General features: G+C 47.8%; 1 pseudogene; it reads right to left on the reverse strand.

Moving 5' to 3' along the window:
• Positions 1-565: 565 nt before the first annotated feature.
• LOC141231529 (pentatricopeptide repeat-containing protein 1, mitochondrial-like) overlaps positions 566-27,797 on the reverse strand; it is a 53,105-nt pseudogene continuing 25,873 nt past the window's right edge.

Here is a 27,797-nt window from a genome sequence, read left to right on the forward strand (position 1 = left end):
TCTCACTACATCCAAACACCTCCACCTTCCACCTCTTACCAGCAGAGGGAGCCCAGATAGGGATATATAAAGGGAAGGTGGAGCCAGGCAGCTCAGTCAGTAGTTAGAATCTAGCTAGAGTTGAGAGTTAGTGCTCAGACAGTGTCACCAATCTGTACACAGTAAGCAATGGTTGTAAGCACGCCCCAGCCCTTTGACTGACAGCTAGCTCTACAGTACATCAGTGCAGAGCCACCTGTCAGTGGCTCACGGGAGGAATAAAGTTAATTTACTCCCATGTGCTACACATTCAGTATAGTGGCCAAGCACTTCCTAATGGTATTACCCTGCAGATTAACCCTACATCAGCAGGTTAATAGCGTTATCCAATGTGACAGGTTCCCTTTAACTTAAAGGATCATGTTCACAACAGGAAAAGTCTTCAAACGCTTGTTTCTAATCTATTACTAGTTATTGGACTTCTTGGTTGATGGTGTGTGGTGTGGAGTATTTTTATCGAATACAATTTTCCATTTTGATAAAAAACAACACATTTTTACCCACATGGAGGCGAATTCCCTCCTCTTCACCAGCCTCCATTATTGGTTTTATCAGATCGTATACTCACTTTATCAAAGTTTAGTGGGTACTGTGCTGCAAACTCCAGCTGACGGACCACCACTTCATTAGGAGCCACGTTTCTGTTCCTCATGTCCCGCAGAATATTGGTCAAGTAGACGTCATCTAACCTCTTTATGGCCGCATTAATCAATGTGCTGTATACATTGATATTTGGATGGAATCCACAAATCTGTAAAACAAGTTACCGATCAGATATGCAAAAAGATCCTTGTCACTTGTTTTCTATAAAAAGGCAAATCAGTTTAAAAATGACATTATTTTCTAGACTTTATCAAGTAGGAGTAAAAAAAAAAGACATTAAATAAACTATGTAAACCAGCAATGTCATTACCGCCATGTCTTCCAGGAGCTGTAAACCATCTTTTTCTTTAAGGCATGCCCTAGCGAGATTGCAAAAGGTATGGATGTTTGGTGCAATGCCTCTCTGTGCCATCATAGGCAACAGCTGCTGTAAAGAAACCATTCAGACGATCAGTTTTTACACTGTACGTGTGGCATGAAGTGTGGAAGAATCTGCACTAAGTTTCAGAATGTGTCAGTGTTCTCCATGACAGCCAACCAGATGCCACGTTTCATTTTACCAGGGCAATAAAAGAAGAGCTCTGATTGGTTGTTATGGGTATCACTGTCCGTTTCGACAAAAAGTTTGTTTCTGCATGAGGCCCGACGCATTTTCAGAAAAAGGGAAATGCTAAAATCTGTATTAAACAGTATTCACACATAAAATATTGCTGCGTCCAACTGAATGTTGCATTTTGGCGGCAGCGCACAAAACGCCTTCATATAGGCTCAGTGCACAATTCCCTGCCGAAGCGCAAATTCACACAAGCACAATGCTTTGTGTTCAGGGGAAAAAAAGGCCATTTTTGATCCGTACAGCGTCCATTTGTCATCCATAACTAAAAAAAAACCTAATAGAAGGCCAGACACACTTTCCTATGTAATCTATGCAGTGCGTCCGGTAAAACATACCTGCCACACGGATTGTGTCTGATTGTTGTGCAGCCTTTGAAATCTACGGTTATATCTCATTAAAAAAACGGATGGATGAGATAAGCGCCTGTAGCCATTATTCCCCCACAGTCTGGTGGTCAATCCATTCATGTGGAATATTACACTGGGTGACATGGACATCACACCGACCAAAAACACAAATGGAGGAAATCTTCCTTGATGGTGCGGCCAGAAAAAGCAAAAGGCCTCATTCACACATCATGTTGCACGTGGAGGTTGATCCCTTTTTTTCATGGATACATCACATACCCAGTATAATCTATGGTGCTATTCACATGTCCGTCTGTCTGTCTTTTTCCGATATCACAGATGAAAAGAGCCGATACAAGTCTATGGGTCTGTGCAAAAACATTCAGCACCCGGATGGCAAAGAATAGGAGAAGCTCTGTAATTCAAGGATTTATTTATCCATCCGTCAAACATTGATGGGAAAAACGGACACACAGACCAAACACTGATGACACACGGAACAAACACTGCTGACACCAGGGCCATTTTTTCCATGTACGTGGTTAAATATGGACATGTAAATGAGAAAATGTGTCATACTTTAGACTCTTTTGCTGGCTTGCCTTGCATCACTTTTTTTGCCCCCCAATTTTCAAACAATTTAGTGCATGCTGTTGTATTTAAAGCCATGCCCCTTCTGTCAAAGCCATGCCCCTTCTGTCAAAGCCATGCCCATCTTTCAAAGCAATGTCCCTTCTTTCAAAACCATGCCCCTTCTTTCAAAGCCATGCCCCTTCTTTCAAAGCAATGCCCCTTCTTTCAAAGCCATGCTTAGAAACAATTAGGCCGATATAAAAAAGTGTAGTTTCTATATGAATCGGTTGGAACTGTGGCGTCCCAGAGGGTTCAGTCGCCACAGGGGTACTGCACCTCAGATCGAGGTGTGGTATCTCCTCTCCGAGGTAAGGATGGAGCACCACACGGGACCCAGCCTCAGCACTCAACACTACACCACTCCTGTCCTGTGGGGGGCTTATATGCACCAGGGTGCTGCCCCAGCCAGGATAGAGGAGATGGGGGGGAGACCAAAGATAGGGGGAACCATGTAGTGGGTGAGGGTGGAGGACACACTTTTAGGTTACACTTACTGATACATATTTAATACATGGCCATCTTAGGTTCAAGGTCTTTGATTGTGATCTTCATCGCTGATAGTGGCTTTCTGCTGGAACCTGCAGCTTGTTGAAGATACACGGTCCTCGTACTCTGGGCTTGAGGTGAGGAATGGGTTAGAGTTAACCGCTGTCTCTACCTGGTCAAGGTCCCTACCTAAGAAGGCCTGGAGGGGAGCGGAGGAGTAAAGCTCCACAGGCAAAAGGATCCCAGGGGATACGGACGGAGCAGCATACACCACCTGTATTTCTTACTCTGGCCTAGTCAGAGGGATTCCTGCTGCAAGAGGGGTACCGGCCCCCGATATCTGACTCTGTTACTTCACGTCTCAGTCGGAAAAGCCCAGAGGCCTTCTGGATCCCTAAGGGGGATATGGACGGAGCGGAGTACGCCACCCGTATCCCTTAAACTGCGCTGATGCAGCGGGAACCGGCGTTTCACCAAGTTCATACCACACACACAGTCAGGAGGAGACTTAATGGGAGAACTCACCAAGGAGAGGAACATTCTGGTCCAGGGGTCTCGTTAAGTGCACCTAAACTACCCGGAGTGTGCTGAACCCCTTCCTGGTGGTCGCAGCGCGCCGTGAGGAGCAAGGAGAAGCTTTGTGCTTACTACTGAAACAATGCGAGTAAAGCTTGGAAGACTTCACCCCTTGCCTCCGTTATCCTTTCCTGCGCGGCACCGCACACACACCACCAACCTCCAGACTTTCCTCTCTCTCTGCCCTGAGGCCCTGCTCCGCCTGTGGGGAGTAGTACCAGCTGAGCTGCCACGACACCCGCCTCAGAGGACTGACGCAGCGCTGGTGGTACGTGAAAAAAGGGAAAAGAGGTGTGCTATGAAGCAGTGATCACCCAGCAATACTTCAATAAATTATCAAACGTTATAATAAGTGACAATAAATTTTATTCATTACAAATATAAATACATACAAACAACGTAAAAAAAACCAAATTGCTAAAACACAAGTAAAATCAATATAGTGGGGTTACCCACTAATTTGAAGCCCACCTGCTCCAAAAAAAACATCCCTAGTTACAACAGAACAAGCAGTACCATAATACAAGTGCCAGTATTATCCCTGGTGATCAATATCGTACACATGCAAATTAGTTATGACTGCCTGACATTAGTATACAAGGAGGTGTACTATAGTCCAGAAAGATGAAGAGGGAAATATGTGCCTACTACAGCAGAGTATATATTGAAAAATACAAAGAGTCCCAAACATAAATGAAGCCCATATAGAATATCTGAGCTGACAAATACTATATACTCACATACCACAAAAAGTACTATTCAGGGTATAAATAAATACAAAACCCTTTCATGCTGTAAGTATCCCTCCTGCACATAATAGCGCTACGATCAATCACCTCCCTGAGCACAAAATCCTATGCTGGGATGAAGCAGGCGGGCATTCAGTGCCCAAGCGCTGGTGGTAATCACCGGGAACCACAGGTGGCGTAGTCGACAAATAACCACTCATCTGCTAGCCCATATTTTTAATGTGTGCGCCCTGGGCACAGACCGGGTCAAGGCTACGACTGCATCCCCCTCTTCCACCGGCCCATCGTCCAAGTACACCTTTCCCAGGGAGGGCTAACGCTATCTGAGTAGTAGTGGGTCACACAGAACCATTTGCTTTGGATCGTTATTAAGCCATAGTAAAAAAAAAAAAGGTATTCACTTTTAAGAAAAAAATATATATAAAAAGTCAGGCAGATCTGTCACACGCTTTACAAATGATTTCATGCAGCAAATATAATCCCACAATGCGGTAACATCATTCACCTACTGTACCTCAGCCTCTTTACTGTCAGATAGCGTGGATCTTCTCACAAGCCGTGTTAATTATTTTATGATGGCTTTTTAACATTTAAATGATAAAATAAAAACCATTCCCTTACCAAAGCCGACTGCAGCTTCAGAGTTTTACTCCTCTTCAACACCAAAGTGTTAAAAAAGGTGAGATCTGGCTGTACTCCGTAGGCGTCCATAGTGGCCCGGACGGCAGATTCTGACCCCACTTCTGCTCTCATGACTGCCGCTAGGAGGGTGAAGGTCTTTATTGTAGGACAGACGTTGTCTTCTTTCATCTTCTGAAGAACGCCCCCTAAGTCGCCAATCACTGCCAATCGGTCAGATGGGGTATTGACATTTACAAGTGACACAATTTTTCCCGTATTTACAGACAGGTCCAGGAGGTTTGGCACATTACTGGCATCAAAAGAGGGCACGCTGGGAAAATGGTCAGCCGTACTCACCACGACCAGTGCCTGTGAGCCTGCCAAGTCCTCAGCTGTGCCATAGTTGCCACTTGGAATTGAGGAATGGCCCAGGAGCATGGGCTGCCCACCTCTCCAGGACTATCCTTTCTTTTCTTCACTTGCTGGCTTTTCCTGTCTTGCTTCTCTTTGCCTGCACTTAAAGTCAGGGCTGCCAGTTCCTTAGAGTGCGTGAGTAAATGTAGAGCGTCAGCGGTGTCTCCAATCCCACAGTCTCGGGGGGCACAAAGAAGCAGGTTATAGGTGATTACATCCGACTTTACCCCCATGTGCCGCATCTGCCTCCAGACCTGAAGCACAAGATGGCGTATACAGTCATTATCCACATTACATTCACGCAAATATGTACACCCCGTCACAGAGAAAGCAGTAACTGGACACGGACTAGCTGGCATGTAAAGGCAGTACCCTATTATAATGATGCTCCCATATGTCAGAGGGTCACATTGGTAAAGCCGGTGCCCTCCAGGATGAAAAGCTTTGTGGAGGGCTTGGGCCATCTACTTATGTCATTTCCAAACGTGTGTCTACATAATAAATAGGCAACTCCTACTAGTAAATTCTGTGCTATTTTCTGTATCTGTGAAGCCTTGCCCACTGGTTTTCCCATTGTCTCCGAACAGCGCGCTTACCCGTGTAATAAGACCCCGATGCCAGAGCGCCTACCCGTGTAATAAGACCCCGATGCCAGTGCGCCTACCGGTGTAATAAGACCCCGATACCAGCGCGCCTACCCGTGTAATAAGACCCCGATGCCAGCGCGCCTACCGGTGTAATAAGACCCCGATACCAGCGCGCCTACCCGTGTAATAAGACCCCGATACCAGCGCGCCTACTCGTGTAATAAGACCCGATGCCAGCGCGCCTACCCGTGTAATAAGACCCCGATGCCAGCGCGCTTACCCGTGTAATAAGACCCCGATGCCAGTGCGCCTACCAGTATAATAAGACCCCGATGCCAGTGCGCCTACCCATGTAATAAGACCCTGATGCCAGCACGCCTACCCCTGTAATAAGACCCAGATGCCAGCGCGCCTACCCGTGTAATAAGACCCCAATGCCACAGCGCCTACCCATGCAATAAGACCCCGATGCCAGCACGGGTATTCCGACTGGCCGTTACAGGTTGCAGATGGAAGTGCCGTTGGGAAGGGGGGGGATATGCCAACCGAAGACAGCGAAAATCATGCAAAACGTCAAAAAATAACTTATCAGCATGCTGCCTACTGTAACAGTCCACCTAAAGTGGCCGACCGCTGTATTCCCTTTGTTACTAAAAATCTGGCACAAAATCCTTATCTACTAGCCAGTCTAATCACCGGCCAGTCTAATCACTGGCCAGTCTAATCACTAGTCAGTCTAATCACCAGCCAGTCTAATCACCAGCCAGTCTAATCACTAGCCAGTCTAATCACTAGCCAGACTAATCACTAGCCAGACTAATCACTAGCCAGTCTAATCGCTGGCCAGTCTAATCACTGGCCAGTCTAATCACTGGCCAGTCTAATCACTAGCCAGTCTAATCACTGGCCAGTCTAATCACTGGCCAGTCTAATCACTAGCCAGTCTAATCACTAGCCAGTCTAATCACTAGCCAGTCTAATCACTAGCCTTGCGCCAAACTTCTAACAGAAATCTCCTATCAGAATCGCAAGAAAGGAATCAGCAGGCGATCTCTTAGACCAGTCTGAACTAGGACTAAGTAAAGGAGCTAATACAATATAAAGAGGTGAAACTGTTACCAAAGCCTTGTTATTCCGCTCACAGTAACGTCTGAGCCAGCGTCGCTGACACCTCTGCAGGCCGATTTATGCTTTTAGAAAAGTCACATGAGTATCACTACACATGAGACTTCTGCAGCCGGACAGGAGTCCTGCCCCGGCTTCTGCCCTCCGCCACGCGTCATCTACAAATATGACAGGCGGGTGGGAGACGCCACATCACTACTTAGATAAATGTCCTGCTTTATCTCCTGTGCATTGGCACAAGGACGGGTATGTGCCTGCGGGCCGTCAGCATCTTCCCTGAGGAGAGCGGGCACCTTCCCGGCCGCCGCACACCGGAGATGCAGGTCCGGTGCAGGAATAACTGTGCTCCTTTGGCAGGATTGCCAGAACTTGTTCCCTCTACTTGTCGGCACCACCTGGACTAACTACACAGCAATAAATCTCCCCTCCTGGCAGTGATGTGGAGCAGGTTGCTCTGTAGCTGCACGCTCCGGCCCCCCAGAGCCTGAGTAGTACAGACATACACTACATGGCTGCACTGACCACCAGAGGGAATAACGGACATAATAAAGGTGGACAGGATAGGGGGAAAATAACCACATGGATGCAATTAAAGGGTTATTGCCAAAATAGAAAATCATCTCTTATCCAAAGGTTAGGGGATAACTTACTGATCACTGAGGGTCTGACTGCTGGAACCCCTAGCAAACCCAAGAACAGGCAGCATGCTCAGCCTCCCCTCCATTCACTGTCTATAGGACTGCCCAAAAATAGCCAAGAGCAGCGCTCCACTAGTTCTGGCAGTCCCACAGACGATGAGTACGACGCGCCCAGGGGATGGGGACGACTCGGTACCCGGGCCTTTGCCTGGTTTTGGGGATGTCGCGGTGGTCGGCTCCTGGGCCCGTACACTGGGGTCACTCTTGAAAAAGGGGATTGAAACTTGGATAAAATAAATAAACAGTTTGTGATGCCACCTGTGGTACTTGGTAATGATTACCAGCGCTGCTTCAGACCTCCGGGGGGGTGATGGGATGGCAGCTGAGGTGTTTCTGCTCCCCACAGGTGGAGCGGGCCCCCGGGGCAGTGTGGAGTTTGGTGGGTGGTGATGCTGGGACTTGTAGTGCAGGCGGGATGGCGCAGCAGGAGTAACTGACAGAGACAGGGGATTCGCTTCAATATCTTTACTGGTGCGGATGTCAGGTACGCTCCAGGGTACTCAGTAGGATGGGTGCACTTCAGGACTTCTCACCAGTGAGCGGGTATAAGGCCTCCTGGTCCGTGTCTGCCTCTCTGTATGCTCCTGGCCAGCCTGCAACTGGGCCTAGCTTATGTGTCGTGCTGTTCCTTCACCTGTCGCTCAGTAGTAGGACCTTCTGCTGGCAACCACTATCCCTGGTCGTCGGGGCCATCATGGTTCCTGGTCCTGTAATGGGTCTAGCTTCAGGTCTGCCGGTGGTCCCTACTGGGTATAAAGGACCCTGTAGGCGCGGACCCGGTGTCCGGTTTGTATCTTTGGGGTGAGCCTTGTGATGCTCCTCTGCCCCCTCAACTCCTCTCATCTCTCCTCTTTACCGTCGGCCACACTCGTGGCCCTCAGAACCCAGCAGCAGACGCGCCGCGTCTTCGCTGCTCTCAGCGTCAGCACGCTCTCAGACTCTCTCAGTCTGACTACTAACTCTGACTGAACTGCCTGGCTCCACCCTCCATATATATATATATCCCTAACGGGCTCCCTCTGGTGGTATGAGGTGGAAGGGTGGAGGTGTTTGTATGTAGTGAGGGCCTCTTGTGGAGAAGTCCATCCATGCACCCTGGGTCCTGTGGTACCTGTTGTAGCAGGGTGCCGCAAATGGAGTGGTGGTTGAGTATACGCACTGCTCCGTTCATTCTTAATGGGAGTGCTGAAGACCAGCCAAGCACAGAGCTTCAGTCGTCCCATAGAGAATGTATGGTGCAGCACTGATCGACCATCACATCAGTCACAAAGGACTCTTCAAATCCCCAGTTTTCAGGATTGGTGAGGCTCCCAGCAGTCAGACCCCATCCATCGGGAAGTTATCCTATGGATAGGAGATATCTTTTAAACTTTGTACACCCCCTTTGAAGGATTATTCAATCTAATTCTAAAGTCGGGGGATACTGACAGCCGCCCTCCACTAATCACACCATGTTGGCATATTGTAGTGATATCCCACCGCATTGTGATGGAAAGAAGACTATAACTGTATACAGAATAACATGGAGATGTTTGATAGAATCCAGCAGCCCGGAGGTTATGGGAGCGCCGCCAGCTTCTGTACCTCTGTACTAGATGGTATACAGCAGTGACCGTCCCTACACGGGACCCTGATCATCAGGAATATTGCCTCTTACACCCGAGCCCAGGGAATTCTAATTACTAGTGTACACTGTTATATCAGTTTATTATCACCTCCGGCCATGAAAGAATTGTCAAATTATTTATTTTATAGAATTTTGTCTAGCATGGAAGTTATGAAACCTTACAAATCCATGCTCAGTACTCTCTATATACATGTATAAATTAGATACATTGTAAATGAAAACATCATATATTTAGGAGTTTGTGAGCTACATATCCATATAATAGATGGTGGCCCGATTCTAATGCATCGGGTATTCTAGAATAGGTATGCGGCCGACCGGGCGCAGTCAGCAGAGCTGTGTTTAAATTTTGCACCAAAATCGCTGATTGGTCACGGTTGCCGGCCTCGACCAATCAGCAAAGCGGTGTTTAAATTTTGCGCCAATACTGCTGATTGATCTCGACCGGCGGCCTCGACCAATCAACGATTTTGGCGCCAAATTTAAGCAACGCTCTGCTGATTGATCTCGGCCGGCGTCCTCGACCAATCAGCAGAGCGTTGCTTAAATATGGCGCCAAAATCGTTGATTGGTCGAGGCCGCCGGTCGCGACCAATCAGCGATTTTGGCGCAAAATTTAAACAACGCTCTGCATCGCTCTGCTCATTGGTCGCGGTCGCCGGTCTCGACCAATCAGCAGAGCGTTGTTTAAATTTGGCGCCAATCTCGCTGATTGGTCGCGGATGGCGGCCGCGACCAATCAGCAGAGCGCTGTTTAAATTTGGCGCCAATCTCACTGATTGGTCGCGGCTGGCCGCCGCGACCAATCAGCAGAGCGGTGTTTGAATTTTGCGCCAAAATCGCTGATCGGTCGCGGGCGGCGGCCGTGACCAATCAGCAAGCCATGTTAGTGAGGACTGGAGAGCGTGTTTAAATTTGACACCAAAATCGTTGATTAGTCGCGACCGCGACCAATCAGCATAGAGGTGTTTAAATTTGGCGAGAATACTGCTGATTGGTCGCGGCCGGCTTCCGCGACCAAACAGCAGAAAGATGCAGAGCGGGGTTTAAATTTGGCGCCAAAATCGCTGATTAATCGCGGCTGACGGCCGCGACCAATCAGCAGAGCGTTGTTTAAATTGGGCACCAAAATCGATGATTGGTCGCGGTCGGCGGCCTCAACCATTCAGCAGAGCGTTGTTTAAATTTGCCGCCAATTTCGCTGATTGTTCGAGGCTGGCGGCCGCGACCAATCAGCAGAGCGGGGTTTAAATTTGGCGCCAATAATGCTGATGGGTCGCGGCCGGCTACCGCGACCAATCAGCAGAGCGTTGTTTAAATTTGGCACAAAAAACGCAGATTGGTCGCGGCCAGTGGTTGCGACCAATCAGCAGAGTGAGGTTTAAATTTGGCGCCAATACTGCTGATTGATCTCGGCCAGCGACCGATCAGCAGAGCGGTGTTTAAATTTGGCGGCAAAATCGCTGATTGGTCGCAGCTGGAGTCCGCGACCAATCAGCAGAGCGTTGTTTAAATTTGGGGCCAATCTCGCTGATTGGTCGCGTCCGGCGTCCGCGACCAATCAGCAGAGCGTTGTTTACATTTTGCGCCAATACTGCTGATTGATCTCGGCCAGCGACCGCAATCAATCAGCAGAGCGCTGTTTAAATTTGGCGCCAATCTCACTAATTGGTCGCGGATGGTGTCCGCGACCAATCAGCAGAGCGTTGTTTAAATTTTGCGCCAAGCCCGCTGATTGGTCGCGGCTGGTGTCCGCGACCAATTAGCACAGCAGTGTTTAAAAGTGGCGGTAAGATCGGTGATTGGTCGTGGCGGCTATTTAAATGTAGCGCCCAAATTGGTGATTGGCCGCGGGCAGCGGCCGCGACCAATCAGCAGAGCGGTGTTTAACTTTAGCGCCAAGATCACTGATTGGTCGCGCTCTCCGCACGCGACCAATCCGCAAATCGTATTGGTGAGGAGCAGGGAGCGTAATCGTATTAGTGAGGACCGGTGGACATGAGCGGGCGCTCGGAGCAGAAGTATCCCGACCCGCAGCGCCGCTGCCCGGTCCTCTCTTCACACCCTAGCCGCTGATGTCCCCACAGTATCCGCATGGTGTTACAGAGGTCCAGACATTTGTGTTAAAAATCGGTGATTGGTCGCGGGCAGCGTCGGCGACCAATCAGCACAGCGATGTTTAACTTTTGCGCTAAGATCAGTGATTGGTCGGGTCCGAAGACCGCGACCAATCATCGAATCGTCTTGGTGAGGACCGGCGCTGCCTCTGCGGCTACTTCCGCTGCGAGAACCCGGGACATAGCGGGCGCTCGCAGGAGAAGTATCCCGACCCGCAGCGCCGCTCCCCTGTCCTCCGTTCTGCATGGAGGTCAGAGGCGCCGGCGGTCCTTCCGCTGATACCGGCCGGGAGATGAGCGCCTCGCGCCGCTCATTTCCCGGCTGCATCTCCGTCCCGCAGATGGGTCCGGCGGTCGGGGTCCTTCTGCTGGTACCGGCCGGGAGATGAGCACCTCGCGCCGGTCATCTCCCGGCTGCATCGCCGCTGAGCTCCGTCCCGCAGATGAGCTGCTAACGGCCGCCATCTTTTTTCAGAAATCCCGCGGCGCTGATTGGCCGCTGGCGGACCAATGAGCAATGCGGGATTTCCTGGACAGACAGACAGACAGACAGATGGGATAAGACGATTATATATATAGATACTCCCTGCAACCACTTTGATGTTGCACTTTACTGCAATGCTGTGGCAGCCAAAAAAACGTCATTCTGGCATTTTGATTTTTTCCCCATTACAATGTTTACTGATCAGATTAATTAGGAGACTTGAAGCGGCGATCGTCTGATCGCTTGTGCTGTACATACACTGCAATCTATAGCAGAAATCACCATCTTCTATGAACGCCGGCCCATAGGAGGGTCATAATGACATGTATGGGAGGTCATCAGCAGACCCCCAGCTGTCATGACAACCCATCGGTGCCCCACAATCACGTGGCAGGATGTATGACGCGCTTCCAGCCGACGTGCGTTAAATCCCGCTGTCAGTGATTGGTTAATAGCAGCAGGCGGAGCAACAGTACATCAGCAGCTATTAAAGGCAGATGATGGTTGATTAAATCAGTCATCATGTGCAGGGAAATATGTGGGCTCGGTGTGCGAGATCACATCAAAGGCAGGGACACGACCTTTGACGTAAATATACGTCAAAGATGGTGAAGCGGTAGAGCAAAGCACAGGTTGCAGCCTCTTCTCTAATATTCAAAGACTGGCTAAAAATACTCCTGAAAAATACTATGAGGAGGATTTTTACTCTTCTGTAAAAAATGTAGAGCGACCTCTGCAATGCGGTATACATTTCTTTACAATGGGTCCCAATAGTGGACGGATGCCTCATCATCCATCCTGACAGTGGCCACTAGGGGGCCACACACCTTCTATGTGTATGCGCCCAACAATGGCCACAAACGTAATGTGCACCGAGCCCAACAGAGTCATCAGAGAATCCAAGAGTCCCACCCTCAGCCGGCATGCCCCATCGTCACTTCAGCAGAAATACTGCAGCAAGAAATATCTGTATTAGTAAAATGAACAGTTGCTCCATGATTCCTCAATGTTTTTGCGTATCTCATCATGTCGGAAGTGTGAGACATAATTCCCAGATAAGTGTGCACTGTACGGATATAGGATGTAGGATGTGTGCAGCAAGCCATACCTGCAGAGCTTGTAGGAAGCCCAGCTCTTCATCCCTTATGCATCCCATAAACAGGACGCTGAATGTTTCAGGGCCAACGACACGGAATTTTTGTGCAATTTCCTATAAACCCAAGAAGACCATATTAGCTTGTTATTATCCAGCTCGCGACATCACTGCTTGAGTATTGCAAGAAAAATCTAACAAAAATCAAAATCTCAGGGAAAGCGTCACTTTGCCGTTCCCAGAACAGCCGGGTGGCCAGTGAAAAACACAGTGAAGGGGGCGCAGTGCTGCACCAGTGCCCAGGATCAGTGGGGTCCAGCGCCGGACTGGAGTACCTGGGGCCCACCAGGAAAAAATCAATCTTGGGGCCCACCAGCACCATGCAGATACCGTATATAGGAATAACATAAGTCCACAAACTCTTTCAAAATGAATCAACTTTATTAACCAATAAATAACCAATATAACGAATAAATAACAAACTAAAGAAACACTCCTGGCGAAAGAGGAACACTGTTATCTTATTCACACCAGTGTGTGATAAAGTGCCATAACAGAACAATAACAAGAAATACTTTCAAGGTACATTCTCTTAAAGTGTAAGTGCCACAAATTGAACCTGCATCCATCTGGCATCCCAGCAGCCGGCATCATTGTAGCAGCACCAAACTTGGCCGCTGGGAAAAGTAAAAGAATTCTGTAAGCATTTTGGAAGTTTGTATTGCACGATTTCCTCTCCTCTATAATACAATACCATTCAATTGTTAGTGAAAGGCCCAAAACAACAAATAAACTCACACTAACAGTCAATCAGCAGCAAAATTACAAACGTTTTTTTTCAGAACAGAAGATGACATTGCATACGTATTAATAATGTCATCATAGTCTAAGTTCCTTGAAATGTCACACTCAATGTTCAACAGAAGGAGGGACTCTAAAAGCTCCTGTCCAATCGAAGCCCTCAGACGATTTTTTACAATTTTCAGCTTTGAGAACACTCTTTCACATGAAACCTGGGTGCAAGCAAGTGTAAGAAGGGTCTTGTAAACTGCAAAAATGTTTCCATAAGCAGCAGAATGTAAATTGTAGTCATATAAAAGTCTGTAGCAGCAGGAAAGACAGTTTTTTTGCGGGACGAGTTGTACTTTCAGATGCAATCATTTATTTTACCATATAGTGTACAGGGAAATGGCAACAAAAATTCCAAGTGCAGTAAAATTGCAAAAAAAGTGCAATTGCACGTTTGTTTATTGGGTTTTTTAGTCACCATGTTCACTATATGGAAAAACCGATGTGACAGGGTGATGCCTCGGGTCAGTACGAGTTTGTAGATACCAAACATGTATACCTTTACTGGTATCTAAGTGGTGAAAACAAATTCATAAGTTTGAAAAATCACACTTTTCACGCCATGTTCTGCGCACCGTAGTGTTCTCATTTTTTTGGATCTGGGGCTTTGTGACGGCTTATTTTTTGCGTCTTGAGCTGACGTGCATCTCTGCTGCTCTGTAGTAGTCACAACACAGGGAGAGGTTAACCATCCAAGTATTTAATATGTATTGCAAATAAAGAATGTTCCCATTCTTAATATCCGAAAAAACAAATGACTGACAACTATCCCTAGACTAATAATACCATATAGAAGAGAGAAATACCGCCACACCATGACCAGAACACATACCACCACATAGTGATGAAATACTACCAAGTACAAGGTATATATACTGCCACACCATGAGAAGACGACATATTACCACCACATAGTGACTGTCCGAATAATACCACATACAAGGGACAAATTCCGCCACGCCATGACCATGGCACATAATGGCACCAGATAGTGACTGATAATGAAAATGTAAAAAAGCTCTGTATATAGTGTCAGTGTACAGATAATGTAGAGATTATCAGTGACATTATGCACAGGACTCCTGTGTATAGGGTCAGTGTAGAGGTAATACAGTGATCACCAGTGACATTACACACAGGAGCTCTGTATATAGTGTCAGTATGTGTGTATAGGTAATACAGCAATCACCAGTGACATTACACACAGGAGCTCTGTATATAGTGTCAATGTGTGTGTACAGGTAATACAGTGATCACCAGTGACATTACACACAGGAGATCTGTATATAGTGTCAGTGTGTGTGTATAGGTAATACAGTGATCACCAGTGACATTACACACAGGACCTCTGTATATAGTGTCAGTGTGTGTGTATAGGTAATACAGTGATCACCAGTGACATTACACACAGGAGCTCTGTATATAGTGTCAGTGTGTGTGTATAGGTAATACAGTGATCACCAGTGACATTACACACGGGAGCTCCGTGTATAGTGTCAGTGTATGTGTATAGGATGTACAGAGATCACCAGTGACATTACACATTGGAGCTCTGTATATAGTGTCAGTGTGTGTGTATAGGTAATACAGTGATCACCAGTGACATTACATACATGAACTCTGTATATAGTGTCAGTGTGTGTGTGTACAGGTAATACAGTGATCACCAGTGACATTACTCACAGGAGCTCCGTGTATAGTGTCAGTGTGTGTGTATAGGTAATACAGTGATCACCAGTGACATTACACACAGGAGCTCTGTATATAGTGTCAGTGTGTATGTATAGGTAATACAGTGATGACCAGTGACATTACACACAGGAGCTCTGTATATAGTGTCAGTGTGTGTGTATAGGTAATACAGTGATCACCAGTGACATTACACACAGGAGCTCTGTATATAGTGTCATTGTGTGTGTATAGGTAACACACATACTCACCAGTGATGTCTCTAGGTGAAGTTCTTTATCTGCCGCAGACCGATATATCTCATCTTCTATGCAGGACTTATCTCTGCAGAAAATAACATAGTTTGCTATAACTGATCACTTCCAGAGCACAATCTACACTTTTCTCAAGATTTCTACACTGCATGAAATGACAAAAAAAGAAATCTAGTGCCGCACTACACAGTAACATTGCTCCGGTGTCATTCTGTGCCGGCTCATCTCTGTCAGCAGACATATTGTCAGATGGCAAAGATGCAGCAGAGCTGAAGACAGAAGACCTATGGATTACGTTGGATTGAGGATTTTTCTTTATTAAAAATGGAGTCCCTAAATGTGTTTTATTTTTAATAGAAAAAAAAAAATTCTGTCTTTTTTTTCTGTTTACTAGAAATTCATGGTGGCTATGTCTAATTTGGCGTGACACCATGAATTTCGGGCTTAGTACCAGCTGATAATACAAAGCTGGCCTGGTACTAACCCGATTATTACCCAGGGTGCCACTCACCACCAGGGCCGCTGGAAGAGCCGGGTAAAGCACCTGGAAATGGTGCTATGAGGAATGCGCCACTTTCAGGGGTGGCTGCGGGCTGAGATTTTCAGCGTGGGGGGCCAAGAACGCTTGGGCCTTACCATGCTGCGAATCCCAGCCCCCAGCTGCCTTGTTTTATCTGGCTGGCGATCAACATATGGCGGGAGCTGGGCAATGGGCATGATTATCAAATAATATATACCTGACAGGGGCCCATAGATTCTGCTGCCTCCAATAATATATACCTGACAGGAGCCCATAGATTGTGCTGCCTCCAATAATATATACCTGACAGGGGCCCATAGATTCTGCTGCCTCCAATAATATATACCTGACAGGAGCCCATAGATTCTGCTGCCTCCAATAATATATACCTGACAGGAGCCCATAGATTCTGCTGCCTCCAATAATATATACCTGACAGGAGCCCATACATTCTCCTGCCTCCAATAATATATACCTGACAGGAGCCCATACATTCTCCTGCCTCCAATAATATATACCTGACAGGAGCCCATACATTCTGCTGGCTCCAATAATATATACCTGACAGGGGCCCATAGATTCTGCTGCCTCCAATAATATATACCTGACAGGGGCCCATACATTCTCCTGCCTCCAATAATATATACCTGACAGGAGCCCATAGATTCTCCTGCCTCCAATAATATATACCTGACAGGAGCCCATAGATTCTGCTGGCTCCAATAATATATACCTGACAGGAGCCCATACATTCTGCTGCCTCCAATAATATATACCTGACAGGAGCCCATACATTCTCCTGCCTCCAATAATATATACCTGACAGGAGCCCATACATTCTGCTGCCTCCAATAACATATACCTGACAGGAGCCCATAGATTCTGCTGCCTCCAATAATATATACCTGACAGGAGCCCATACATTCTCTTGCCTCCAATAATATATACCTGACAGGAGCCCATAGATTCTGCTGCCTCAAATAATATATACCTGACAGGAGCCCATAGATTCTGCTGCCTCCAATAATATATACCTGACAGGAGCCCATACATTCTGCTGCCTCCAATAATATATACCTGACTGGAGCCCATACATTCTCCTGCCTCCAATAATATATACCTGACAGGAGCCCATACATTCTCCTGCCTCCAATAATATATACCTGTCAGGAGCCCATACATTCTGCTGCCTCCAATAATATATACCTGACAGGAGCCCATACATTCTCCTGCCTCCAATAATATATACCTGTCAGGAGCCCATACATTCTGCTGCCTCCAATAATATATACCTGACAGGAGCCCATACATTCTGCTGCCTCCAATAATATATACCTGTCAGGAGCCCATACATTCTGCTGCCTCCAATAATATATACCTGACAGGAGCCCATACATTCTGCTGCCTCCAATAATATATACCTGTCAGGAGCCCATACATTCTGCTGCCTCCAATAATATATACCTGACAGGAGCCCATACATTCTCCTGCCTCCAATAATATATACCTGACAGGAGCCCATACATTCTCCTGCCTCCAATAATATATACCTGACAGGAGCCCATACATTCTGCTGCCTCCAATAATATATACCTGACAGGAGCCCATACATTCTCCTGCCTCCAATAATATATACCTGTCAGGAGCCCATACATTCTGCTGCCTCCAATAATATATACCTGACAGGGGCCCATACATTCTCCTGCCTCCAATAATATATACCTGACAGGGGCCCATACATTCTGCTGGCTCCAATAATATATACCTGACAGGAGCCAATACATTCTCCTGCCTCCAATAATATATACCTGACAGGAGCCCATAGATTCTGCTGGCTCCAATAATATATACCTGACAGGAGCCCATACATTCTGCTGCCTCCAATAATATATACCTGACAGGAGCCCATACATTCTCCTGCCTCCAATAATATATACCTGACAGGAGCCCATACATTCTCCTGCCTCCAATAATATATACCTGACAGGAGCCCATACATTCTCCTGCCTCCAATAATATATACCTGACAGGAGCCCATAGATTCTCCTGCCTCCAATAATATATACCTGACAGGAGCCCATACATTCTCCTGCCTCCAATAATATATACCTGTCAGGAGCCCATACATTCTGCTGCCTCCAATAATATATACCTGACAGGAGCCCATACATTCTGCTGCCTCCAATAATATATACCTGTCAGGAGCCCATACATTCTCCTGCCTCCAATAATATATACCTGTCAGGAGCCCATACATTCTCCTGCCTCCAATAATATATACCTGTCAGGAGCCCATACATTCTGCTGCCTCCAATAATATATACCTGACAGGAGCCCATACATTCTCCTGCCTCCAATAATATATACCTGACAGGAGCCCATACATTCTCCTGCCTCCAATAATATATACCTGACAGGAGCCCATAGATTCTCCTGCCTCCAATAATATATACCTGACAGGAGCCCATACATTCTCCTGCCTCCAATAATATATACCTGACAGGAGCCCATACATTCTCCTGCCTCCAATAATATATACCTGACAGGAGCCCATACATTCTCCTGCCTCCAATAATATATACCTGACAAGAGCCCATACATTCTGCAGCCTCCAATAATATATACCTGACAGGAGCCCATACATTCTGCAGCCTCCAATAATATATACCTGACAGGAGACCATACATTCTCCTGCCTCCAATAATATATACCTGACAGGAGCCCATACATTCTCCTGCCTCCAATAATATATACCTGACAGGAGCCCATACATTCTCCTGCCTCCAATAATATATACCTGACAGGAGCCCATACATTCTCCTGCCTCCAATAATATATACCTGACAGGAGCCCATACATTCTCCTGCCTCCAATAATATATACCTGACAAGAGCCCATACATTCTGCAGCCTCCAATAATATATACCTGACAGGAGCCCATACATTCTCCTGCCTCCAATAATATATACCTGACAGGAGCCCATAGATTCTGCAGCCTCCAATAATATAAACCTGACAGGAGCCCATACATTCTGCTGCCTCCAATAATATATACCTGACAGGAGCCCATACATTCTCCTGCCTCCAATAATATATACCTGACAGGAGCCCATACATTCTCCTGCCTCCAATAATATATACCTGACAGGAGACCATAGATTCTGCTGTATATACCTGACAGGAGCCCATACATTCTCCTGCCTCCAATAATATATACCTGACAGGAGCCCATACATTCTCCTGCCTCCAATAATATATACCTGACAGGAGCCCATACATTTTCCTGCCTCCAATAATATATACCTGACAGGAGCCCATAGATTCTGCTGCCTCCAATAATATATACCTGACAGGAGCCCATACATTCTGCTGCCTCCAATAATATATAATATATACCTGACAGGAGCCCATACATTCTCCTGCCTCCAATAATATATACCTGACAGGAGCCCATACATTCTCCTGCCTCCAATAATATATACCTGACAGGAGCCCATACATTCTGCTGCCTCCAATAATATATACCTGACAGGAGCCCATACATTCTGCTGCCTCCAATAATATATACCTGACAGGAGCCCATACATTCTGCTGCCTCCAATAATATATACCTGACAGGAGCCCATACATTCTCCTGCCTCCAATAATATATACCTGACAGGAGCCCATACATTCTCCTGCCTCCAATAATATATACCTGACAGGAGCCCATACATTCTCCTGCCTCCAATACTATATACCTGACAGGAGCCCATAGATTCTGCTGCCTCCAATAATATATACCTGACAGGAGCCCATACATTCTCCTGCCTCCAATACTATATACCTGACAGGAGCCCATAGATTCTGCTGCCTTCAATAATATATACCTGACAGGAGCCCATACATTCTCCTGCCTCCAATAATATATACCTGACAGGAGCCCATACATTCTGCTGCCTCCAATAATATATACCTGACAGGAGACCATAGATTCTGCTGCCTCCAATAATATATACCTGACAGGAGCCCATAGATTCTGCTGGCTAAAATAATATATACCTGTCAGGAGCCCATACATTCTGCTGCCTTCAATAATATATACCTGACAGGAGCCCATACATTCTGCTGCCTTCAATAATATATACCTGACAGGAGCCCATACATTCTCCTGCCTCCAATAATATATACCTGACAGGAGCCCATACATTCTCCTGCCTCCAATAATATATACCTGTCAGGAGCCCATACATTCTGCTGCCTTCAATAATATATACCTGACAGGAGCCTATACATTCTGCTGCCTTCAATAATATATACCTGAAAGGGCCCATACAGTGCTGCCAATATGATTAGCGAACCAGGGGGGCCCTCTGTTCTCTGTACAGGGCCCAGGGGGGGTAGGGGGCGGGGCTTGGGGGCGTGGCCAATGGGACCCAGGGCCCACCGGTGGATTTCCTGATCCTCCGTTGGGCCAGAACGCCCCTGGTGGGGTCCCTGTGCCCCCCTAACAGGTGACATACTAACTAGCTGAAAATTTACACCCCAGCATCATCTTTCTATCTCTTAAGCTGACAGTGGATGTGTTGGTAGTGTGGCGCCCCTGAGGGTTCAGTCGCCACAGGGGTACTGCACCTCAGAAAGAGGTGTGGTATCTCCTCTCTCAGGTAAGGATGGAGTATCACACAAGACCCTACTTCACACTCAACACTACACCACTCCTGTCCTGTAGGGGGCCTAAATGCACCAGGGTGCTGCCCCGGCCCGCGATAGAGGAGATGGGGGGGAACCAAAGATAGTGGGAACCATGTGGTGGGTGAGGGTGGAGGAAGCACTTTACTTTAGCATCATATATATATACAGTGGCCATCTTTATAACCTAGTCTTTTGCCGTGGTTCCTTGGGAAAGTCAGTCAGCACAAAGCTGCGGCCGGCTCAGGGGTCACGGTTCCCGGTCTCAGGCCTCGAGACGGGGGGTTGGGGCAGAGTTGAGTTATAGCTAGCTCTGTCCCCGGTCAGAGTCCAATCAAGAAGGCCCAGGAGGGGAGCAGAGGAGATAGGCTCCACAGACGAAAGGATCCCAGGAGGGTACGGACGGAGCGGAGTCGCCACCTGTATTCTTCACTCTGGCCTAGCCTGAGGGACTCCTGCCGCAAGAGGGGACCGGCCCCCGATATCTGACAGTGTACTTCACGTCATCGTTAGAAAAGCCCGGAGGCTTAGTGGATCCCAGGGGGACACGGACGCAGCGGAGTCGCCACCTGTATCTCTCAACCTGTGTATATCCAGTGGGACCCGGCCTTACTCCACGTTCACATCACATACCGTCAGGAGAGGACTAAGTGGGAGAATCTAGGAAAGAGAGGAACACCCCAGCGGGGTCTTGACAGGTGCTCCTGATCTACCTAGGAAGAGCTGAACCCCCTTCCTGGTGGACGCAGCGCGCCGCGAGAAGCAGAGAGAAGCTTCGCAGCTGCTACTTCATCAAAGTGAGTAAATCTTGGATGACTTCACATACTGCCTCCGTTTGCTCATTCCTGCGCGGCACTGCACCCACCACAACTCCCCAGATCCTCCATACTGCCCTGAGGCTTACTCCGCCTGTGGGGAGTAGTACCAAACAAGCTGCCAGAACATCAGCCTCAGAGGACTGCTGCAGCGCTGGTGGCCATCACCAGAAACCACAGGTGGCGTAGTCGAACATCCACTCATCCAATAGCCCATTCTTTTTATGTGACAGCCCTGGGCACGGACTGGGTCGCGGCCACGACGACACCCACATACCCCCACCATATATTGACCCAGCACCGAGTAACCCCACCGCTCAAGGAGGGTGTCGCAACGTGGCGTAGTCGGCAGGATCGCGTGCCCGCAGCAACGGAAGAAGATAATCCCATTGCCGCCGGGTACTGTGCGCCTTTCACAAAAGACTGTCGTTACACACTCAATGTGGTGCCCGCCCAAGAAGAATGGACACCATTAGGTGCCAAAACAACAGCAACTTAAGACCTCCTATCGTGGGCCAGGTTTCCCAATGGTGCGTAGAGCTAAGACCGCTCCTTGCATTAGAGACTGTCCGCATAGTTGTGTCCGTCAAAACGGATGGGACTTCCCAAGGAGTGCCCGTCAGCCAGCCGCCCGGGAGCCTCCCAAAAAGGAGGAGGCAAAAAAGGCCGCACCTTGCAGCAGAGATGGACGCAGCCAAGGAGATGTCCTCCGACGCTGGCCCACCAGCTGCCACCTCCCTCGGTATGGAGGGAATGTACCTGACCCAGGAGGAGGCCGAGTTCCTCCGCGGTGAAATCCAGGACCTGACCCGGAGGGTCGAAGAGGCCAAGCGACTGGCCGCTGCGGAGTGGAGAGAGGAGGTGCTGCAAAAGATCCAGGCCTGCCGCCAGAGCTTGTCATGCCTGTCTACAAAGGCCTTGGCCCAGGGGGAGGAAGCCCCGGAGGCCTTGTGCAGCCCAAGAACGGGTAAGGCGGAAACCCCTATCCCGGGCGCGGGGCGCACCAAAGCCCTCCTCGATCTCCTGCCGGCACCCCTTTCCCCGGGTGCCATCATTTGGGAGCAACTCTTGGCTCTGACGGCTGAGACCCAAGCCACCGCCATCACTGGAGGCCTGATATGCCACACGACTCCCGGTCCAGAGATCCCTGCACTTTCTGGGGTGTCCACCTGCCCCAACCCGGACTGGTCCGCACCAGCAGAGGGCCCGCAGCAACCCCTCCTGTCGCCGCTGCCCGCGCCTCCGGTCGCCTGCCCGGCGGCAGAAGAGTTTGCCTGGGACAACCAGGAGGGTGACCTGATGGGCTTCCCTCGGGAGACCCGGTCTGAAACGCGGAGGCGGGAGGAGTTCTGCCGCAGGGAGCTTCTCCAGCTCGAGAAGGAGCATCGACAGAGGGAGATCCGCTGCGAGCACCTGGAGGTGCGCGCCAAGGCCGCAAAGTCGCAGGCCCGCCAGGCAGAGACCGCCCGTTCAAGCCCCCGGGAAGAAGGCCTTATTGTGCGCTTCCACCAGGAGGCCGGATGGGGCTTCATTCGCAGCCCACAGTTCCACCGGGACGTCTTTGTCAACCGGCGGGACGTTGAGCCGCGGCTGGAGCAGGGCCACTAATAATTTTTTTATGTACAATCAGGAATTTTATCTCCAATGTAGAGGAGTATCCATGGGATCTAGCTATTCTCCATCGCTAGCAAATATGGTAATGTCCCATTCGGAATATGTTGCACTGTACACTTTCGCTAATCCATGGGCCCGTGATGTTTTCTGGTATGGCAGATACATAGATGATTTGATCTTTATCTGGCGTGGGGATGTGTCTGCCATACCGGAATTCATCAAGTATTTAAATAACAATGAATTTAATCTTTCTTTCACTTACACCTCTGATTCTAAGTGTATATCATTTCTTGATCTAAAATTGGAGATTCTTGACGGTTCCATCACTACTTCCACATTTTCCAACCCATATCTGGGAATACCATTCTACATGCCAAAAGCGGACATCCGCGCCATACTATAAAAGCTATACCTGTGGGGGAACTGACAAGAATCAAACGTAATTGTAACAATGCCAACAAATTGGATGAAGAATTCATCAGGTGTAAAAATAAATTGAAATCTAGGGGTTATCCGGATTGGTCTCTAAAGAGAGCAGAAAAAATTGTGGACAGTAAAAATAGACTGGATCTGATTGATCTGTCTAGGACAAGGATTAATCGCAATGATATTACAGCACATAAAAATCGAAATGTTATTTCCTTTAGATATAGTTCACAATTTCAACTGATCAAAAATATAATACTGAAACATCTTCCTATTTTATATGAGGATACTGTATTATCTAAAATTCTTGATTCTGGAGTTTTGGTGGTGGCAAAAAAAGCGCAAACAATAGGGGGGCTATTGGCATCTAGTCGCCCAAATAATCTACAAAAACGGCATACCTGCTTAATTGTAAAGGGTTTTACAAGTGTGGTTACACCAGATGCGGCATTTGTCGCTATGTAAAAATCACTAAAAACTTCCTAATGCTGATTCTAGTGAAACACACAATATAAAAAGCTGTCTGAATTGCAACAGTAATTCTGTGGTTTACATCATAAGATGTGCCAGTTGTGATCTGTTATATGTGGGATGCACCATAAGAAAACTAAAACAGCGAGTGGCAGAACATCTTTCTGATATTTTTAATGTCACTAATCAGAACATTTCTTGCGCCTCCAGACATTTTATTGAGCAGCATAATAGAGAGACATCCTCATTTCAGGTCTTTGGCATTGAAAAACTTACCTTTGATCCTCGAGGCAGGGATAATAGGAGACGCCTACTTGATCGAGAAGCATTTTGGATGTATCATCTGAACACTTGCCAACCAAATGGACTAAATTTACGGAGGGAACTGCTGTTCCATTACAGCGAGTAACTTTTCTATGCATATGTGATTTCTTCTTTGTCATGTGATTGTTTTTACTATGCATATACTTTGGAAATCGGTTTTATATTTCTGTATGCTAATATATGCATCATGTGACTTCCATTTTGTATGTGATTGGTGAACAATGGTTTATATACCATGGGTATGCCATTTGCAAGCCAGTCTTGACAAAGAACGCATCTTTAGCGTTCGAAACGCGTTGCCCTGGCTACACTATGTGACTATGGAATCTGTTTTTAAAGAGCTTTTTTCACAATAAAGTAACCTAATTTTTGAACTATTCATGAAGCTGGTAATCCTTTCTCTTTATGCTTTGTTTGCACCCGGTTTATTTAGGATGACATTGTGCCTGCGGATGATGAGCAGTCTACAGACTGGATTGTGGATGGTTTGCACCTGTTTAGGTGATCACTATTGGTTTTATACAAAGCCTCTGACCTCAGAAGTAAAACCTGTCTGGAGTGGCTCTCCTGGAGGTCCAACTCAGGATCTCCATGCCCTGCAGCCACCCCCCCAGGGCCTACGTTGAGGGTTTTGGGCAGGTCCTTCATGCTGCTGAACTGACACTTTTGTACAAGTATTCTATATCTATAATGTCTTCCTAATGTTTTATATGTTTATACTATATCTATATAACCTGCAACGTTAAAAGTATTTGAGCCTCCCATAAAGGGAAGATAGTTATTTGTTTAAAAAGCATTTAAAAAGTTTGAATTTCTGTACCAATCTTTTGCTCTATTGCAGCCCGCGGACATGCTGTGTTTCACCAGGGGAGAATGTGGCGCCCCTGAGGGTTCAGTCGCCACAGGGGTACTGCACCTCAGAAAGAGGTGTGGTATCTCCTCTCTCAGGTAAGGATGGAGCATCACACAAGACCCTACTTCACACTCAACACTACACCACTTCTGTCCTGTAGGGGGCCTAAATGCACCAGGGTGCTTCCCCGGCCCGGGATAGAGGAGATGGGGGGAACCAAAGATAGGGGGAACCATGTAGTGGGTGAGGGTGGAGGAAGCACTTTACTTTAGCACCTTAAGCATCATATATATACAGTGGCCATCTTTATAACCTGGTCTTTTGTCGTGGTTCCTTGGGAAGGTCAGTCAGCACAAAGCTGTGGCCGGCTCAGGGGTCACGGTTCCGGGTCTCAGGCCTCGAGACGGGGGGTTGGGGCAGAGTTGAGTTATAGCTAGCTCTGTCCCCGGTCAGAGTCCAATCAAGAAGGCCCAGGAGGGGAGCAGAGGAGATAGGCTCCACAGGCGAAAGGATCCCAGGAGGGTACGGACGGAGCGGAGTCGCCACCTGTATTCTTCACTCTGGCCTAGCAAGAGGGACTCCTGCCGCAAGAGGGGACCGGCCCCTGATATCTGACAGTGTACTTCACGTCATCGTTAGAAAAGCCTGGAGGCTTAGTGGATCCCAGGGGGATATGGACGGAGCGGAGTCGCCACCTGTATCTCTCAACCTGTGTATATCTAGTGGGACCCGGCCTTACTCCACGTTCACATCACATACCGTCAGGAGAGGACTCAGTGGGAGAATCTAGGAAAGAGAGGAAAACCCCAGGGAGGTCTTGACAGGTGCTCCTGATCTACCTAGGAAGTGCTGAACCCCTTCCTGGTGGCCGCAGCGCGCCACGAGAAGCAGAGAGAAGCTTTGCAGCTGCTACTTCATCAAAGTGAGTAAATCTTGGATGACTTCACATACTGCCTCCGTTTGCTCATTCCTGCGCGGCACTGCACCCACCACAACTCCCCAGATCCTCCAAACTGCCCTGAGGCCTACTCCACCTGTGGGGAGTAGTACCAACCAAGCTGTCAGAACATCAGCCTCAGAGGACTGCTGCAGCGCTGGTGGCCATCACCAGAAACCACAGGTGGCGTAGTCGAACATCCACTCATCCAATAGCCCATTCTTTTTATGTGACAGCCCTGGGCACGGACCGAGTCGCGGCCACGACGACACTCCCATACCCCCACCATATATTGTCTGGTACTGAGTAACCCCACCGCTCAGGGAGGGCGTCGCAGTAGCAGATAGTTCAAAGCTGTCCACCTTTCTCGAATTTAGTAAGTGACCCCCTGGTCCCCACAGAAGAACTGAACTCTGGTGGTGCCATCTGATGGCTGCTAAGTCCCCGGCCAGACATGGTGCACTGGTGATTCCCCGTGGAATGATTACAATGATGCTGTTCCCTCCCGGTTAATCTACGATACGGGCATCTTATAAGGACTCCATTGTGGGTGAACAGGACTGTGACCTTGACTTACCTTAAATAGCTCACAGCTCCCCTGCAGTCCTGAGCTCAGCGTGCAGACCTTCAGCGAGCTCCGGTAAGTGATGGGATTAAGCTCAATGTTCTTGTCCATCAATTCTTTCCGCAGCTTCAGTGCGTGCTGCAGACCCGAGTCTTTCCATGGCGACTCCGCGCAGGCGTTGAACAGGGCAGTATATGTGGCATCTGTGGGAACCAGACCTCGCTTTTTCATCTAAATGATGTAACAAGAAATGAGTCTGTACTGTAAAAACTGTATGTAATAATAGCAATAATAATGTAAGTACATAATATACAGGGCATTATCAGATAATGTAAAGGTAATTTACTGTATTACGTTATTAGTCCTCCCAATTAACAGAACAAATGGTCCATGGTGCTCACTGGGGCGCTGACGCCCCTTCACAGCAAGATCCATATAAGTGTGTGCGCCTCGTACTGCCGGCCTCGGCCAGATCCCCACAGCTTGTACACTGATGGACAGCGTACACAATGAATGTTATATTGAGGGCATAACAGTCATGTCAGGTGGCTACTGCTATGTGTATATTCTATTCTGGCCCCTGTGTGTCCTGCAATTGTCACCAGTTCTCCCCTCTGCAGGCTCTAGCGCTAAGCTTCAGTTATCTCTCAGCTAGTGGGTAGAGAATGCTGCACTGACTGCTCACGTACACATCGCACACAGGCGGGAGGGATTCCCGCTTTCCATTCAGCACATGTTCAGAAGCAGTGGCAGTGATATGGTTGTGTAGAAGTGCTCAGCACTGAAGTGAGATAAACTCCTTACTAGAATAAGCTGCAGCACGATCTGCCCGTGTCTCCCTCTGATTGTCCTATCACTGTGCTCCTGCTCCAGCCTAACCTGATTTCATTAATCAATAGTGCAAGTAAAGATAAGACACTTTGTAATATACATTATCAGATAAACCTTCTTCTTTTGTCACTTAAAAGACATTTTTTGGTCTCCTGCACTAATC

This window comes from Phyllobates terribilis, unplaced genomic scaffold (assembly GCF_046119375.1).
Source record: "Phyllobates terribilis strain yellow unplaced genomic scaffold, ASM4611937v1 Scaffold_515__1_contigs__length_1257859, whole genome shotgun sequence".
Classification (NCBI taxonomy): domain Eukaryota; kingdom Metazoa; phylum Chordata; class Amphibia; order Anura; family Dendrobatidae; genus Phyllobates; species Phyllobates terribilis.